Raw genomic sequence first — 16,903 nt, 5'->3', positions numbered from 1 at the left:
GCTCTCTCTCGCTTCTGCTGCCCCTGAACTCACAGGAGGAGCAGACACTTCCCCGGTGTGCCTCAGTCTTCCCATCTCTACAGAAGAGATGTTCCACAGGGGAACTAAAGAAGCCCTGCTCAGCAATGTGGAGCCACTAATGGTTTGCAAACACCGCTGTGTAGGGAAAGACCTGGTTGATCTTATTTAAATGCAGAATCTGAACCAGTAGGTCTGGAGCAGGGGGGGCCTGAGATTCTGCATTTAGAAATGCAGAAACCCCCAGGGGACACTGATGCTGTTAATTCATTGTCCGCACTTTGAGCAGCAAGGATCTAAACCACCTGGAGACCTGGGAATAGACATGAGGTGTAGACTGTGGTTTTAAGGACGAGAGTGTGTAGAACTGGAAAAATCCCTAGATATCTGGTTGTGGAGCATCAGAGCCAATGGCCTCAGAGCCGGTGGATCCCTACTCTGAGGCCGGAGCGGGGCTGCGGCTTGCCCCGCAGGACAGGAGCCCTCCGTGGAGCCTAGGTGGGGCCCCGAGCTGTGCGGTCACGCAGGTGGGGGAAAGTGAGGAGGAGAGTGAAGAAGGGCTTGTCCCCCTGGGAAAGCCTGAAAGCAGGTGTCTGCTGTCCTCAGCTCATCCACCTGGGAAGCTCCTTAGGTCCATGGACAATGGCTGCCCTGGAGATTAAATGACCAAGTGGGACACTGGCTTCTCCCTCATGGAGACTACCCATAGTCCCAAGGGGCGGTGCAGCCTCCAGTCCCCATTAGAAGACGAGGTTTGGGAGCATTTCTTCTTTTAAGAACCCCAGCTTCCTGTGGGCTGGGATCCAGACAGCTAGGGCCCACGGAGGTCCCCAGGCCCAAGGTCCTGTGGCTACTAGATACACTGACTCTGCCGTAAGCGACAGTGTGGAATGCAGCTGGCAGGTGAAGGCCAAACTTTTAAGAGAGACATCAACAACCTAGGAAACAGTCAGAGCAAGGGAAGAGCATGTCAAATGAGGTACACTTGATGGGGACAGGCGTGGAAAGCATGCATGCTGCCTTCAAATATTTGCTGGGCTATTGCAAGATTAAAGACCCGACCTCAGGCTGCTTGGGCCCAAGGGGTTGAACCAGCACCAGGGGGTAGAATCCATAGAAAGACTTGATTAAGTCCAATCTAAGGAGAACTTGCTAAAGTTGCAGCTGACCAAAGATGGACTGCGCTGCCTCGAGAGGCGGTGAGCTCCCCATCACAGGAAGCATACAAGAAGACACTGGATGGGCAAGCTGCAGAGGATGCCTGTATCAGTCAGGGTTCAATCAGAACCAGTAGAAGAGATATATTACAGGGAATTGGCTTACATGACGGTTGTGGCTAGAGGAGACCATCAGGACAGACAAGCTGGAAGTCTTTCCAGCAGCAACCCTAGATTAGTGTTTGATTAATACCTAAGGCAAGTAGATACATTAAAAAGATCACTGGGGACTAAAATAAATGGCTTTTAAAATTCTTCCCGACCTTGAGATGCTCTGATTTCTTGATCTTTAAGGGGGCAGCCTGGAGAGCCCAAGTACCCAAAGTGGACTCAGCCGTGTCCTGGGGGCCCCCAGGGCCTCTGGATCACCTTCCAAATAGAACTGTCTTTAGCCTTCATTTCAGTTCAGTTTACCAAAAATCACTGAGGTCTCCTGAGTGCTAGGCACGGTACTTGCCACCAAAAGAATAGAAAACTAAGACCCAGCTCCTGCCCCAAGGAGCCTCTGGTCCAGTGGCATCCTGAAACCACAAGTTGAATGTTATCCATGCTAAATCCTAGTAAAGTGACTCAAAATAGGGATCTGAGAAGGCTTCCTGGAGGAGGTAGCACTTGAGGGAGCTTGAATGAGGAGTGAGGACTCTAGTAGGTGACGATGGGCAGTGAGAACTTTCTGGATGAGGGAATAGCATCAGTCTGAGGGGCATGAATGTACCCAAGGAAAGTGGCAAGGACAGATCCTAGAGGGGTAACTTCTGGACTCTGGTGGGTGGACTTGATTAAACCACTGGGTGCCCCATGACCCTGGATGAACCAGTGGATCACCTTAGTTGAATAGTAGGTACCTCCATGACCTTGTTTGAACCCAAGGGTGCCCCAAAACACAGCTGAACAAGTGGGTGCCCCCAGGATTCCAGTTGAACCACAGGGTCATGAACCTGAATCCCGACTGTCTCCCTTCACCCTCGCCCTGGTCACCCAGCAGACCTCAGCCCCCAGGGAAGTCCCTCCCTCCTGTCACCACACTTCCTTTTCTGGGCCACAGGGCCACTCGGGAGCCCAGACCAAATCCAGTTTTATGGATGGTATGCAGGAGCCCCAGGGCAGCACTGAACTGAAGGAGATGATACTGTCACACAACACTGTGTGGACATCTTCTGCATGGACAGCCCCAGACCCCAGCTCTCAGACCCCTTCACTCTCCTTGAGACTTCGCAGCTTGGCACGGACTCAGTGTCCCTCTTCAGGAATGTGTAGGGCCTCTCCCGACCACAGCCCCAGTGCAGAAATAACCATCTCAGAAACATCCGGAGAGGCACATTCCAGCCCTCCAGCCACAGGACCATCTGGGGGGCTCTCTCCAGTGACCCAACTGTCAGGCCCCAGTGGAGCAGCTGAGAGAGAGAGAGAGAGAGAGAGGCCAGACTCCCATACAGGAAGCAGCTCTCTCCTCTGGGATGGATCCAGTCCTCCTCCTAGTGTAGAAGGGCTCCCTGGGACCTTGGGGGCAAGCGGGGGTACAGGCAGTCGCGGGCAGGAGGAAGCCTCTGATTGATGCACCAGGGGGCTCTGCCCTGGGCCGTTCCGTCCTGATCTTAGACCTGATGAGAAGCAGCCACTCCCCACAGAGCCTGCCTCAGTTTCCACGGTTAGGAACCAAAGCTGCCATTAGCTGGGAGGTTTCTCTGGGCTGAGCCTGTGACACGATCACCTCATGCGATCCTCACAGCCAGTGGCACTGTTACAATCCCCATTCTACAGACCAGGACCCTGAGGCTCGGAGGGGTTAGGGAGGGCGTGCAAACGCACACTGCTGGCAAGTGGCAGAACAGGGATGTGTAAAGCACGCACAGCCCTTGGCGTATAAAGCACTTGTTCATATAGTATCTCTTCTGAGGGTCCTGTGGACCCAGAATCACGGGTATCATTACTCCCACTTTGCCAATGAAGAAACCAGACTGGAGAGCATAAGGTCACTTCCTACAATCCTAAGCCAGTGATGTGGGAGCAAGAGTCAAATCAGGACCCCTCCCCAAACCTAAACCACCCTCCCCCCCAGAACACAAGTGCCCTCGCCTCCTACACAGTGGCTAAAGGTGGGTTATTCCCATGACATGGATGTGGGGACACTGCAGATGCCAGCCTATGGAGGGCAGAAAGGGAAATATTGGGGGGGGGGGGGGACAGCTGTCACTGGGTGGCCTTAGTTTCACACATTTGCCAAAGCGATCCTTCTGAACAGGATGGGAGCCCAAGACTAGAAATGAGAACAGAGTGATGGTTCTTAGGAGTGGCCAGTGAGTGAGAGAGGGGGCTTTGCCAGGGGCCACTTGGGCAAGTCACCTGCTTCCCAGTGTGTAGGGACAGGTGAGATGGCCCCTGCGTGCCGAGTTGGACACTTGTCCCCAGTAACAGCTGTTGTTTGGAGCCAGAGTGATGGGTGTCAGGGCCTGACTTAATTCATTAGGCCTGAGCTAAGCCCAGGAGCCTGGAAGTTTTAGAGTCCCCCAGCGAAGGGTCTGCAGCCAGGTTTGGGAAGCACAGGAGAGAGGAGAAGTTATTAGAATCAGCATTCTGTACTTTGGAGGCTGGGCCACTTGCCAGCCAGCCTCTAGCATTTTCTTTCTGGGTTTCCTTGGTACTTAAGAAACATTCAAGGGATGGCTAAAGAAGAACCTTTGGAGTTTGCAAGCCAAAGCTCCTGGGGCGAGCCAGGTGGCGGAGACAGCAGGAGTCGGTGGGTGGCCCCAGGAGAGGGCGGCAACCCCCCTCCAGGTAAAGGGGACTGGGAGTCTTAGTGGGGTCCTAGGGACAGGCTCCACCTTCACGGCTTTAGCTCTCAGGCTGCTCTTAACCCCAGGGAAGGGAATCAGCCCCAGCGAGGCCCGTCAGCCATGTGAGCATCACTCACCTGCGAACAAATCGGGGGGCTTTGGTCCAGCTGAGCCACGTGACTCCCTCTTCAATATGACCTTGCATCATGGGTTTTCCAACAGTGAGGGTTAAACATGGTAAGACCCTCTGGGGCCGCCCTTGGTCCTTGATCCACCTCTAGGTGGGGCCAGAGAGAGAGAAACCTGGACCCAAATTCAGTGGCAGGCCTCCTTCCCTAGGGTGTCACACCCAGCTCAGTGCCCCAGAGTTGGAAACACTCGTCTTCCGTGGGACCAAAGAGGCCCTGAGGTCCCCTGCCTGCCCCTCAGAGTCAGCCACTGGGTTCATGGAGGTGGGCTATGTGTCCTTTCTCAGAGCTGTGGCTAACGACGGCTTACTACAGTTGAGTAAGGAAAGTGGGACACACGATCCCCTCCATGTTTCTCAGTTCTCTGGCTGGGAGACCCACAGCAGGTCACATCCCCCCGGCCTTATCCATGAGGGACCGGACTGGTGTGTCCGAGCCCCCCGTACAGCTCTGACCGTCTGTGTTGGACCTGCTCCTGGCCTCTACCTCCAGCCCTTCCTAACAAACACAATACTCAGGGTGACATGCTTGTCCCCACTTCACCCCATGCTGGCTGAGCCCTGGAGGGACTTCCTCTGTGTCAGTCCCAAGAATAGAGCTCTGTACAGGACCTCCAAGTCACCCCTTTCGGAAAGAGAGCATTTCTGACTGTGGCCGAGGCCGCGCTTATCAGCAGAGCAAGTCTGCTGTCCCAACCCCTGGGACAGCTGGAATGCAGGAGCCTCCCACCGGAAAGGGCGGCACCCTGGCTGGAGCTCCCACAGTAGTCCGTGGGTGGGGTGTGGGAGGCAGTCACGGTGCTGGGAGCAGGCTGACCCCAGCCAGTGCCGTCTGACAGGGGGTGGCCAGGAGAGAGGCTGCAGGGTGAACTCAGGGCGCTGCCGCTGGCATACTTGTGCAGAACAAGGGCTCAGCTTGGCAGTGGCTGGCATCGCAGCGAGCCCTGGGGTCCTCGGGATCCTTTGAGAATCACTGATTCAGTGCAACACTTCTGTCTTCCAGACGAGGAGACGGAGATGCAGGGCGGGGGCGGAGGGAGCTGGAGAGTGAACCAGAAGTTCACAGAGCCAGTCCTCAGACCCAGCCTCCCGGCCCTTTCCACTCCCTCAGTATGCCCGCACAGTCATCCCTCCGCTCCCTCTGGTTCTCTGAGCATTTTCCATGTGTCAGGCACCACTCTAGGCCCCAAAGGCTCAGCTCCTTACAGTGTCTACAGTTGAGAGGAAGTAGGTAGGTGTACCCAGGGCCATGTGGTCACAGATAAACAACGTCATCTCGCTGGTAACAAGTGCCAAGAGACAGCAAAACAAGAGGATGTGGCAGAGACAGGGATGGGCAGAGGGTTCTAGATGATGCAAAAATCAGGAAAAGCCTCTGGGGGGCAGAAGAGGGAGGGACAGCAAATGCGAAGTTGCCAAGTTGCCCGTGGGCCACAGTTGGGCATGTTTGAGGAAGAGCGCAGGAAGGGCAGTGAGCTACAGCATACTGAGCCAGGGGGAGGAAGCGTGGAAGGGTTGGGTCTTGCAGGGCCATGGAGGCCACGGTCAAGAGCTTGGATTTTGCTCAAGGTGTGACGGAAGTCACCGGAAGACTTTAAGCGCTGTGTTGTGTGATATGACTAAAGTTTTTACCAGATCCCTGTGGTAGGGGTCGGGGGAGGTCAGGTGGTTGTAATTCAAGAGGGAAGCAGGGAGACCTGCCAGGCTTCCGGTGACCTGAGAGAATGAGGGTAGGTTGGACCCAGGTGAAGACTGTGGACGTGGTGAGCAGGCGTGGATTGAGGGCATGTGTTGGGGCAGAGTGGCCGGACCTGATGCGTGTGTTGGGGAAGAGGAGGGTGGGAGAGGACTGTACGCATCAAGGAAAGAGGATAGTCAGGGGTGGCCTTTGACCTAAGCAACCGGATGGAGGGTGAGCATTGTCTGAGACGGAACGTAAAACCCGGAGAGTAACAGGTTTGGTAAAGAGATGAGATTCGAGAACTTCTGTTTTCAGACATACAAGTTAATTTGCAGATGCTTATTACCAGCCCCTGTGGGCAGTTAGATAGACAAGTCTGCAGCGCAAGGGAGAGGTCAAGGCTGAAATACAAATCTGGGAGTTATCAGATGGAAATAATATTTAAAGTCACGAGGCTAGATGAGATCACCTGGGAGGAGCGGGGAGCAGGGGAGAAAAGCCCAGGGCCAGCAGCACCACCACCGCCCCCAACACGGGGAGGGAGGGAGAGCAGGAAAGGGGGCCTGCCAGACACTGGAGAGGAACCTGGAGACCAAGAGCAGTGTTTCAGGAGAGAGGGAGCTGTCAGCTGCCAGCTGCTGCTGGGAAATCAAGTCAGATGACCGCAGGGAAACCACCAGTGCAATTGGCAGCCTGGCGGCCATGGGAGACACTGACTATGAAAACAGAGGGCCACGTTCAACAGCTTGTTCCGGGAGCAGAAGGTGGTAGGGGCGACTTTTGGATCTGTGGAGCCGGAGGTGGAACAGAGGGACCAGGTCTCAAGAGAGGCAAGGGAGAGAACGCACGGCCGTCACGGCTCCCCGTCTTCAGGCCTTTTTCATAAATGCTTCGCAAACCCTCCTGCAGAGGCCCGTGAGCAGTTATCATTATGTCCATTATGCAAACGAGGTCCAAGTTCCAGCTCAGTTATCAGCTCAGGGCTCCCAGCCAGGGATCCAGTCCATGCCCATCTGCCCCCAAAGCCCCTGCTCGTCGTACAGCAGCCTCCCAACCGGCCCCTGGTTCTGCCAGCCTCTCCTTGCTGCTGCCTCCCCCGTCTGCCCTGTCGGCCCCACCTCCCCATCCATCCTTGTCCTTTGATCGTTTCTGCCGGCTTCCAGCAGTCTTGGCCTCTGCCTCCCTCCTCTGGGTGAGCTCTGCTTTTTCTCTTTGATCCGGCAAGTCCGTCCTCAGCTGTGTCCTCAGCCGGGCCCTGTGTCCCTCTCCCTGTCAATGCAGGATGTCCTCACACCTCTTCCCAAAGGTGGGGGGGGCTGCAAGCACAAGGGCCTTGGGGGAGCCCGGGTATGTGGGATGGGAGTGTGGTTCCTGCCCACCCCGCAGCTGCTGCTGGGGGCTCTTCAGGCCGGGCCCAGCTGCAGTCCAGTCCCCACTTAGCACTGAGGGTCCCGAGATGTGAGCTCACAGGCCACAGATGCACGTGGAGGCAGCCAGGAGTGGGCAGCCGGAAGGGCCAGGCATTCTTACCCTGATGGATCAAGACGGGCCTCAAAGTTCTTCTCAAGAGAATGGGACACATGGGAAGCGGTGGTCAGGAGTCCCAAATAGGGCGACATAGCTGACAAAAGGAGCCACCTGGCTGCCGCCACATGCCTCCAGAGGAGAGCGGGACTCAGGACCTCAAAGTCCCTTTTGGAGCCAGATGATTCCAGCGGAAAGTCACCAGGCAAGGCCTAGAGACAAGTGAGGTAGAGAGGAAACCTGCCGGGACCTGGGCCACGTCACTCTCCACCCAGCCTGGCTGCACTCCTCCCCACCTTGCCTACATCCTGACCCAGACGAAGGGAGGCCCAGAGCCCCCTTCAGCTCCTACCTCGGATTCTGAGGCCCTGCCCGCCCCCGGCTGTGCTGCGACCCGGCTCCCAACTGGAAGAGATGAGCAGAGGGGACACGCAGGCACCACGGGGCCCAGCCACTCCCCAAAGCCCTGACAGGGGGCTGTGGTAGTAATTAGCTTCTCACACATCCCCGGGGTTATTTTTAAGCCTCGTTCTTCCCTGGTTTATTTTTAAAGTAACACTGGCACGCGGCTGGCCAGCTGCCCTTCCCAGGTGCCGTGCCGATTTGGGCCAGGAACGGAGCAGGGCAAAATGCGTCCATCCCCTGGGGCCCCCCACCGGGTGCCAGAGTTAACCAGCCCCTCACTGGATGGCAAGGGAAGTCCCTGCTGCTCTGAAAGCCCAGGTCCAGCCTGGGGCGAGCAGGTGGGCTGGCGGCGGGAGAGCCCGCCCTCCTCCTGCTCGGCCCGAAAACTCTCACATCTCTGTCCTGCCACTGATGCACACGCTCCATGACCTCGACCAGGTCAGCTCACCTGCCCCGGCCTCAGCTTCCTCACTGCTCAGCTGGGAGAGTGATAGCCATACCTGCCTCCCTGACTGTCAGACACTCAGAAAGAGAGTGAGAAACTGAAGCAAGGCTCGAGCATACAGGAAAGCACGGGGATGAACTCTCCATGCAGCCAGGCTGCCCCCCCCCCCCACTGTCCCACTAAACTCCCTTGAAGCCCTGCCTCTCCCCCTGGGCGAGTGACTCCTCCGTGAGAGGCTCCTCGGTTTCCTTCAGCTCTTACCCACCTGCCCGGAGACCAGCCTTCCACATTTGCAGTCTGGCCGAGCTCTGATCCAGGCTGCCCGGGGTGCAGGGGCAGCTGTCAGGCTGCTGGTGGCCATTACAAGGCTTCTGCTTGGGATGGGGGTGGAGAGGGCAGAGCCCCCACCCCCACCACCCCCACCCACCTCCTCCCTGGCAGCCTTCCAGAGAGCTCAGCTATGGAAAAGCACTGCCAAGGGTGAGCTCCAAAACACTTTCCTCAGCTCCAGAGCAATAGCTAAGCCTGGAGGGGTATGACATATGGTAGAGGACACTGAAAGGCAGGTTGAAAGTTTGGGCTCCTTTCCCTGTAGTCAATGGGGAGCCACAGAAGGTTTTTGAGTGGAGGAGTGACATTTTGAGCCGAAAGCAGGTTTTTACGCAGAGAGCAGAGTGGGGCATAATCTGGAAGTCGGGGTGGGGAAGATTAGGGAAGGGGCTGGAAAGCTGCCAAGGAGGTCAGGAACCACTGCCCAAGCCCAGACTGCAAAGGGTGAGGGCCTGGATGACTCTGAGGGCTAAAGGAACAGAAGAAAAGGACAGGACTAGGAGGACTAGGACAAGGTGTGCAGGGGAAAAGAGGAAGGGACGGTGTTCAGTCTGGCTAAGGAATGAGCACATTAACAGGAATCGGGCAGTACAGAGAGAGCCAACATGGGACAGAAGGGTGCTTTCGGGTTGTCACAACAAGCTTGGGTGTCCCAGTTCAACCACGTAGAGCATGGAGTGGAGCTGGAGGCAAGTTCTTGGCGGCCCGCTCTGGGAGCCAGCATCAGAGCAGCTCATGCAAAGTCCTGCCCCACTCTTACAATCAGGGTGCAGCGGGTGAGATGCAAAGGACCAGCAGAAGCAGGAGAGTGGAGTGTCCACAAAGGCGGCAGAGGAAGACTGGCCATCGGGGATGAGCGTGGCCAGAATATGAAGGACAGTAAGGATGCCAACATCCAAGACCCTGTGTGTGGTTGTCCAGGTTGTACACTGTCCAAAAGAATCCAGCTGATGGGTTAGGAAGCTGAAGTTCAACATGCTCAGCAAACTATGCACTCCCAGAGGCTACATCCAGCCAGAGGGGCCCTTTTTTTTTTTTTTTTCTAATTTATTCTAGAGTTGCCACATAGGTACGGACAGCCCTGTGCCACGGGGTCTGACACTCAGGAAATTCCCGAGGTTTTCAGCAAGAGTGGTCTTGGTGAAGTGGGGGCAGCTAAAGGGGTGAGAGGGGAGGCAATTCTTGGGGGAAGTAAGACCAAGGAAAGAGCCTGGTAGGCCTGTCTCCCTCCCTTTAAAAAACAAACAAACAAACAAACTTGCGGCCAATACTGAGACACTAGGAGAGGACAGTTTGAAAATACCGCCAAATGGGGGGCCTCCAGAAACAATGCCAGGAGGAAGAGCCCAGGACCGGGGCAGAGTGCAGTCAGGGGGTCGGCCTTGGGAAGGGAGTCTCTCCTCCTCTGAATGGGAGAAGCTGGAAGGGAGCAAGGCCCACAGAGAGAACAGGAGAAACAGTATGGGGAGGGCCTCACTCTGCCATGTTTTAGATGTATGACCTTGAGCAAGTCACTGAACCTCCCTGTGGCTCAGCTCCTGCATCTTTAAATGGTAATAATAATAGTACCTACCAAATAGGGTTGTTTGAGGATTAAAAGAGGAGCATGTATTAGCTCGCTTAGAGCAATGTGGCACGTGGTAAGCACCATATAAAAGTCAGCTAGTATTGTTTTGAATTGGGGAGGAGGGAGCCGTGACAGAGGCATTTAATCATTTGAATAAAGTCAAGTGCAGAGAAAGCTAGCTTGCCCAGATTCCACATTGAGGAGGGGTGGGGAGGGGGGGGCACAGCAGAACTGTAAGCAGTAGCTGGAGAGAGCTGGGTCCCGCGGAGACAGCCTGGGTCCTGGGGACGCTGCCCAGCTTGGAGCTCTTGGCACCATAAAAAGCAAGTTCAGGGCACCAATGCATAAATAGGAGCCTCTATAGGCCATAGGAGCCATGAAGTCATTCTCCTATTATACCGGATTCTGGGCTGTGAACAGCGGTGAGGGTGGAGGGCTTAGAAGGCGGCAGAATGGCAGAGATAATTGAAAAGGCTGGGAAATCAGAGGTCAGAAGAGAGGTGGCAAGCCCAGGGTGAGTCAGGCAGTGGGAGGCAGGCTGGGGGACGAGCGTCTGCATCCATGTCTCTGTGAGAAGGGCGGCGTCCCCAGGGATGGGGACAGCTGCTTGCTGTCTCCAATGAGGACAACAGGCTGAAAGGGAAGGGTCCGGGCCTTGGTCATCTCATTCTGCCTGAGGAGCATTTCCGACAGGGCGTAGGGTGCAGTGAAATGTGTTTCCATGGAGAGTGATGGAATCTTAGCCTCTGAGCGGAGTCTGTCTTTGTGGGGGAGGGGCTGGATCTGGGGACTTCTTTAAATCCTAAACAACTTGAAGGGACAGCAGGGCCCAGAGGCCAGGTCCTGTGAGGGGCTCTTCCTGTATCGAGGTGCAGACTGTCCGCCCATCTGGTTCTTGCATTCTCTGCCCTGGATGGTGGACAGAGTCACGCCAAGAGGCTACTGTGGGGACATGTGGGGTGCCGGAGCCAGTGTGTATGTGCATGTGTCTGTGTGTGCACTTGTGCACACATGCTTGTGTGACTAGTGGGGGTGGGGACACCACATCTGCAGGCCGGCTCAGAGGGAGAGAAGGTCCCGGCAGCTGGCTCCAGGCTGAAGTCCCTGTTGCCTGGAGTCCCTCTCCTCCTGGGCACTATGCCAATCTGCACCATCTGAGCTCCTGAGCCCTGGGGAGAGTGCTGAGCCTAAGAAAAGCCTCCTTCACATCTCCTGGCATCTGTTCCCAAATTCCCTGCCAGCCCAGAGCTGTCTGGGCCACTAGCCACGACCAGAAAGGGGAGTGTGGAAGCAGGTGGTGGAGACAGGGTCCACAGGGGCCACACTCACTCCTAGACCATCCCACCCAACCCAACCCCTCCATTAAGACTGGCTCCCTGCATCTGCTGGGAATCCGCTGTGGACGCTGGGCAAGGTGGGCCAGCGGAGAGAGACCCACCTCCGTGCAAAAGCCTAACACCCGGCAGAGAGTGGCGAGGGCAGGAAAAGGTGCCATTCTTCCAGCTGGGGGAAAGCGTGTCCAAAGAGGGGGCCCGGAGCTGTCCTTGGAGGGCAGGAGAGACGGAGGAGGCAATTCCAGGCAGCTGTAACATGAGGAAGTGCCCAGAGGTGGGATGTGGGAAGGATGCAGGGAAGCCTCGCAACAGAAGGTACTAGAAGTGTTGGGCCAGGCCAGGTAGGGGGTTAGTTGTGGACACCCCAGACTGCATTTATATATCTGGGGAATAAAAGAAGGCTTCCGAGGGGTGGGTGGCAGCTCAGAGCTGTGCTTAAAAAAGTAGTAACACTAATAACAGCTCCTGCTTCCTGAGACTCTCCGTGTGCCAGGCCTTGTGCTAGGCACTTTACCCACTGTATTTCTAATGCCCAGGCCACCCAGCTACCTAGCAAGAGAGGGGCTCACGGAGGCAGTGTGAGTTGTGGGAGAGGCAGCAGGTCTGGAATCAGGAGACCTGGGCCTCAGGTTCAGCTCTGGGGCTCTAACCTTGGGTGAAACACCCACTTTCCCAGGCTTCACTGTCCCCAGCTGTTGAACGTGGACCACCCCTGCCCAGAGGGTCACACAGGGCTGCTGTAAGGATCAACAGGAATGTTCCTAAACACTGTAGAGTGCTGTGCCCACGTGGGTCTCCTGAAACTCAGCCAGGGCCCTTCCGCTGTGCTGCTCACCTCGTAGGGCACACCTTGTCTGGTGCTTGGGAGCCCAGCCCCTCCATCTGTAGCCGCTGGCGCTTAGTCAAGGCCCAGCCCCTTTGGGCCAGTGCAAGTAAAAGGGAACAGCAGCGCTTTGCCAGTGTGAAGGCCAGTATTCAAAAGCCCAGGCCTTTCCCTCCCTCTCTCCGGCCACCCCTGTCTCTGCTATACCCAGCCACCCTGGCTTCTCTTCCCCTGCAACTCCGACTCCCGCGTGACTTTAGCTCACAGTGGTCCTAGCCAGGACCCAGCTCTTTGTAACCCTGCAGCCCAGCTCCCCAAAGCTGACCAGCCGGTCAGCCTGTAATCACAGTCCCTGAAAGAGATAACCTGACTGGCTCAGCCCAGCGGACAGTTTGGGTCCTCTTGGATCAGATGTCCATCAGTCGTCCAACCAACGGCAGGCTAGGCCGAGGTCACATGGGGCAAAGGGGCTGGCCAGGCCCTCAACTAAGGTTGTTGCAGGAAGGGGGAAGGCACTCCAGCCATGTCCATTGAAGACAGCCTTCCTTGGGGCCCTGTCCCTTTGCCCTCCAGCTTCCCCCTCCCCACTTCCTGCTCAGGGCCATATTGAAGTATCCTAGGAGTCTCCAAAGAGACCTCCAGAGGGCTGCTCCCTGGGACAGAAAGGACCAGCCTTTGGAGGGACACCATTTCCCTCCTCACATGGTTTGAACACCCACTGTCCTGCCCTGAGGCATTTACAGTACTCTTAGGATGATGGCCCACTACACACGTTTTCCATGAGCTGTCAACCAAGTGCATGGTCCCAGGGACACCCAAGAGTGTCTGGACTCCGAAAGCCAAAAGATCTATGTCGAATCCGGGCTTTGCCAATTTTTATCAGTCCTTAGCTTCCCTGAGCCTCAGTTTCCTTATCAAAATGGAGCTAACAGTGCCTACCTTGAAGGTCACGGAGAGGACTGGAGATAATTAACATAAGGGTGCTGGATTGGGTTAGCGGTAGGGGCACTAAGGGCAGAGAAAGCATAGGCTTCCCTCTGGCCTGGGAATGCCCTCCCTTGCTCTCCCTCCTTCCTCACACACTCCCCCCCTCCCCATTCCCACCTGCCACCCCACACTCAGCCTCACACAGTGGGGGCCAGGAGGCAAGTCTCCACCAGGGGACCGAGCCTGGGCCCTGACCGCCTCTTAAAAACCGTTGTCCAGTGTCCAGCACCACCCGGGCCAGCTGGCCCCCTCCCCGCTTTCCGTGCAAGCAGACGTGACTAAATGAAGCTTTGCTCACGGAGGCATCACTGCGCGTTAGGAGCTGGGTCAATACGGCAGGCGGGGTCCGCCAGGAGAGGCAAGGGAGTGGCAGAGACGGACGCCGTGCGGAGAGCTGAGAGGACAGGATGCTGTTGGGGCCAGAGCAGGAGGAAGGTTCCTCAGAAGGCTCCTCAAGAGGGAGAAGGCAGGGGATAGGGGGGCAGGGGATAGGGGACAGCAGCCGGCGTTGCATCGGCACAGGGAGGCGGTGAGTGTGGAAAAAGGGAGGAAGGTCTTCACCATAAGTCTATAAATCGAGGATTGTGCTAAAACTAAAAATTTACTTAAACAAAAGAGTAAATGGTAGGAGGAGGAGGAGGATAAGGAGGAGAAAGGGGGACAGAGAGAGTATGGCCTCAGACAGTAACCTTGGCCCAGTTTCTGGAGACAACAAGGGCCAGGCAGCTCCGTGCACGAGCCAGGTGTTCACGCCAGCCCTGAGCAAGACTCCCAGGTATCCGGGGACACCTTTGGAGGCCTGAGGGAACATGAGTGCCACGTTCCCAGCCACAGGAGCGCTGGCAGGATTGCTGTGCCTTTCAACCCCCTCCGGTTTCCGGGTGCCCACAGGAGCCCCCTGTCTGGGTCCCCCTATCACAGGAAGGTGCCTCTGGCATAGACTCCACACATCCTGGGGCAAGTCTTTACTTCAGGGACCGTCTCCTCTCAGCCTCCCACTCGCCTGCTTCTCTTCCCAGAGGGCAAGACCGAGCCACCCTCAACTCCATGTCCTCTCCTGGCATGGAGCAGACAGAGTAGCTGGCTCAAAGCAGGGGATGCTTAAGAAACGTCTGCTCAATTAATTAACTAAGACAGGCTAAGAGGAACGAAGCCATCTTTGCCCCTCTGATTTTCCAACTGATATTCCTGAGACCAGCCAGGTGCTGCAGCCTTCCTGGGTCCCCTGCCGCCCACTTGGCCTCTGTAGGCACCACGCCCCCCTCTTCCAGGGCTGGCTCTGAGCTCCCCTCTGCCTCTTGCCATCCGGCTCAGGCCAGGAGGGCACCTTCTGGGGCACGGCAAGGCCCAGCCTCCTGGGAGAAGGGCCTGGATGGGAAGAAGGGGGGATGGTAGCTGGAGGGGGCACCTGCTTTGACCCCAGTCCAGAAGCCCGGGAGGCCACCGAGACGCGGAAGAAAGAGCGGGAAGGCCTGGCTCTGCCACGTGCCCGTGCGGCCTGGTCCAAGGCACCCAGCCCCTAGGCTCAGTCTCCTCAGCTGAACACCCCAGGCACCTGCCTTCCAGAGTGCAGCATCTAATCCACCAATGTTGGCTAGACTGTGCACGGCGCAGGCCTGAATCTGTGCCCCGACTCGGCCACTCACCGGCTGTGTGGTCTTAAGTGAGTAACGGGAACTTTCTGTGTCTCTGTTTTCTCACCTGTGAAATGGAGATAATACCTCTCTCATACAGGGTTTGTGGAGATGAAAGTAAATGATGTGCATGAAGCACTTTGTACGGTGCCTGGCACAGCAACACTCAAATAGATGTGAACTTGGTCATTACTACTGTTATTACTACTGCTACATTGTACTACCACCGGACCTAGAAGTACAAGCTACCGCTCACCCTCAGAGTCCAGAGGGAGATAGGAAAACAAAATGAGAAAAGGAGGAGGTGGGGGGGGGGGGGAGCACGCAGCGCCTAGGTGGCTCAGTCGGTTAAGCGTCTGACTTTGGCTCAGGTCATGATCTCACGGTTCCTGGGTCCAAGCCCCTGTCGGGCTCTGTGCTGACAGCTCAGAGCCTGGAGCCCGCTTCCGATTCTGTGTCTTCCTCTCTCTCTGCCCCTCCCTTGCTTGTGCTCTGTCCCTGTCTCTCGAAAATGAATAAATGTTAAAAAAAAAAAAAAATTTAAAGGAGGAGGGGGAGGAAAGAAGGAGGAAAAAGAGAGAGAGAGACGGAAGAAAAGGCAAAGAAGAAGCTAAAAAAGTAAAAAGAAGCAAAGATTCCAGGGCCCAGGAGGCTAGACTCCAGGGCTAGATGGGGGTCCATTGGGGACCCCTGGGGGCTCAGCAGTCAGTAGGGGGAGCCTGGGGACCAACAATACTCCCTGACGCCTTGGCCCATGTTAGCCCCGGGAGACCTAGACAGGGAGACGTGGTCATCTCCTCCCTGACTCCATATGGCCTCCTGCGCTAGGAGGCTGCATGGGGGTGGGGTCGCAGACTTCAGTCTGCCTCGGCTGTGGGCCGTATTCAGAGCACTGCCGGCCAGGCCAGCCTAGCTCCGGCCCCCTTGCAGGAAAATGCAAAGGGTTCTCAGGCGGCCCACGGCATCCGCTCAGCACGGACTGGAACAGCTCTGCGGACATGCGGGCCCCAGCAACTGTGCGTCTGATGTGCAACCAGAGGCCCGGTGCCATTGTTTGGGGGACCCAACAGTGCTTTCTCCACTGTTTGTGGGGCAGGATGCACGGCCCCTCTGGAGGTCCAGAATCCTAGAATGTCACAGGGCCTCAAGAACATCTCTAGCTTCTTCATTTCCCACAGGAGGGCCTCCAGGCCAAGAAAAGGGCAAGGTCTTGCCTGTGATTACGCAGTGGAACAACTCAAACCAGACCCCAGCCAGGTCTTCTGACTTTCACTCCTGTGGAAGAGTCCTGGGGCAGCCTGGGGCAGTGGAAAGAGAACTGCCTTCGAATTTCAAGTTTGGTTGTAGCATCCATGGCCAGAGATAAAACCCTTTACTTCTCTGAGCCTTAGTTTTCACATCCGTAAAATAGGAAGGAAAAGAAGAATGCCTAAGGGTTGCTGTGCAAGCTCAAACGATAAGAGGTAAAGAAACTGCTTTGTAAATGACAAAGCTCTGCACAAGTAAAACACAGAACATATTACTACTTTAGAACTTAGAGCACTTGCATGTATTAAGAGCCCAAAAAGTCTGCTGGTTGAGGGGATGAAGGTTTGAGGCGTGTTGAGTGATGAATAAAGGGCTCTGAGCACTGATTTGTTCAGGTGGGTAGGATCAGGGAGGCTTCACCGAGGGGGGGACTTTTGAGATGGGCTTGGATGGAAGAGTAGAAACCCATCAGGAAGAAAAAAAGCATGAGCAGCATCCACATACGTGCAGGTGCAGCTGGGGCCTCCAAGGAGCCGCGGATCCCAATTTTACATGCAGGTTTGAGCTCCAGACTCTGCTCGAAACTCACCCCTCACCCCCGGGCCTATGCATGGTACATGGAACAAGGGGAGCTAGCAATTTTTTAAATCTTCAACTATAACATGGTCAGAGAAGAAATAACCTTCCGATCTAACATCCCATTTGACAGATATGAAAACTGAGGCTCAG

The 16,903-nt window shown here is 56.0% G+C and overlaps 1 protein-coding gene and 1 long non-coding RNA gene across 3 annotated transcripts in view; one reads left to right on the top strand and one right to left on the bottom strand.

Moving 5' to 3' along the window:
• KCNK3 (potassium two pore domain channel subfamily K member 3) overlaps positions 1-16,903 on the top strand; it is a 37,699-nt gene that overhangs the window by 7,227 nt on the left and 13,569 nt on the right. The window lies entirely within an intron of this gene.
• LOC109498336 overlaps positions 6,167-16,903 on the bottom strand; it is a 48,899-nt gene continuing 38,162 nt past the window's right edge. For both annotated transcript variants that reach the window (XR_002741272.2, XR_006595875.1), the window contains exon 6: positions 6,167-14,993. This is a non-coding gene — a long non-coding RNA (uncharacterized LOC109498336). The remainder of the gene's footprint in view (positions 14,994-16,903) is intronic.

This window comes from Felis catus, chromosome A3 (genome assembly GCF_018350175.1).
Source record: "Felis catus isolate Fca126 chromosome A3, F.catus_Fca126_mat1.0, whole genome shotgun sequence".
NCBI classification, from domain to species: Eukaryota; Metazoa; Chordata; class Mammalia; order Carnivora; family Felidae; genus Felis; species Felis catus.
This window is presented reverse-complemented; position numbering and strand designations above follow the sequence as displayed.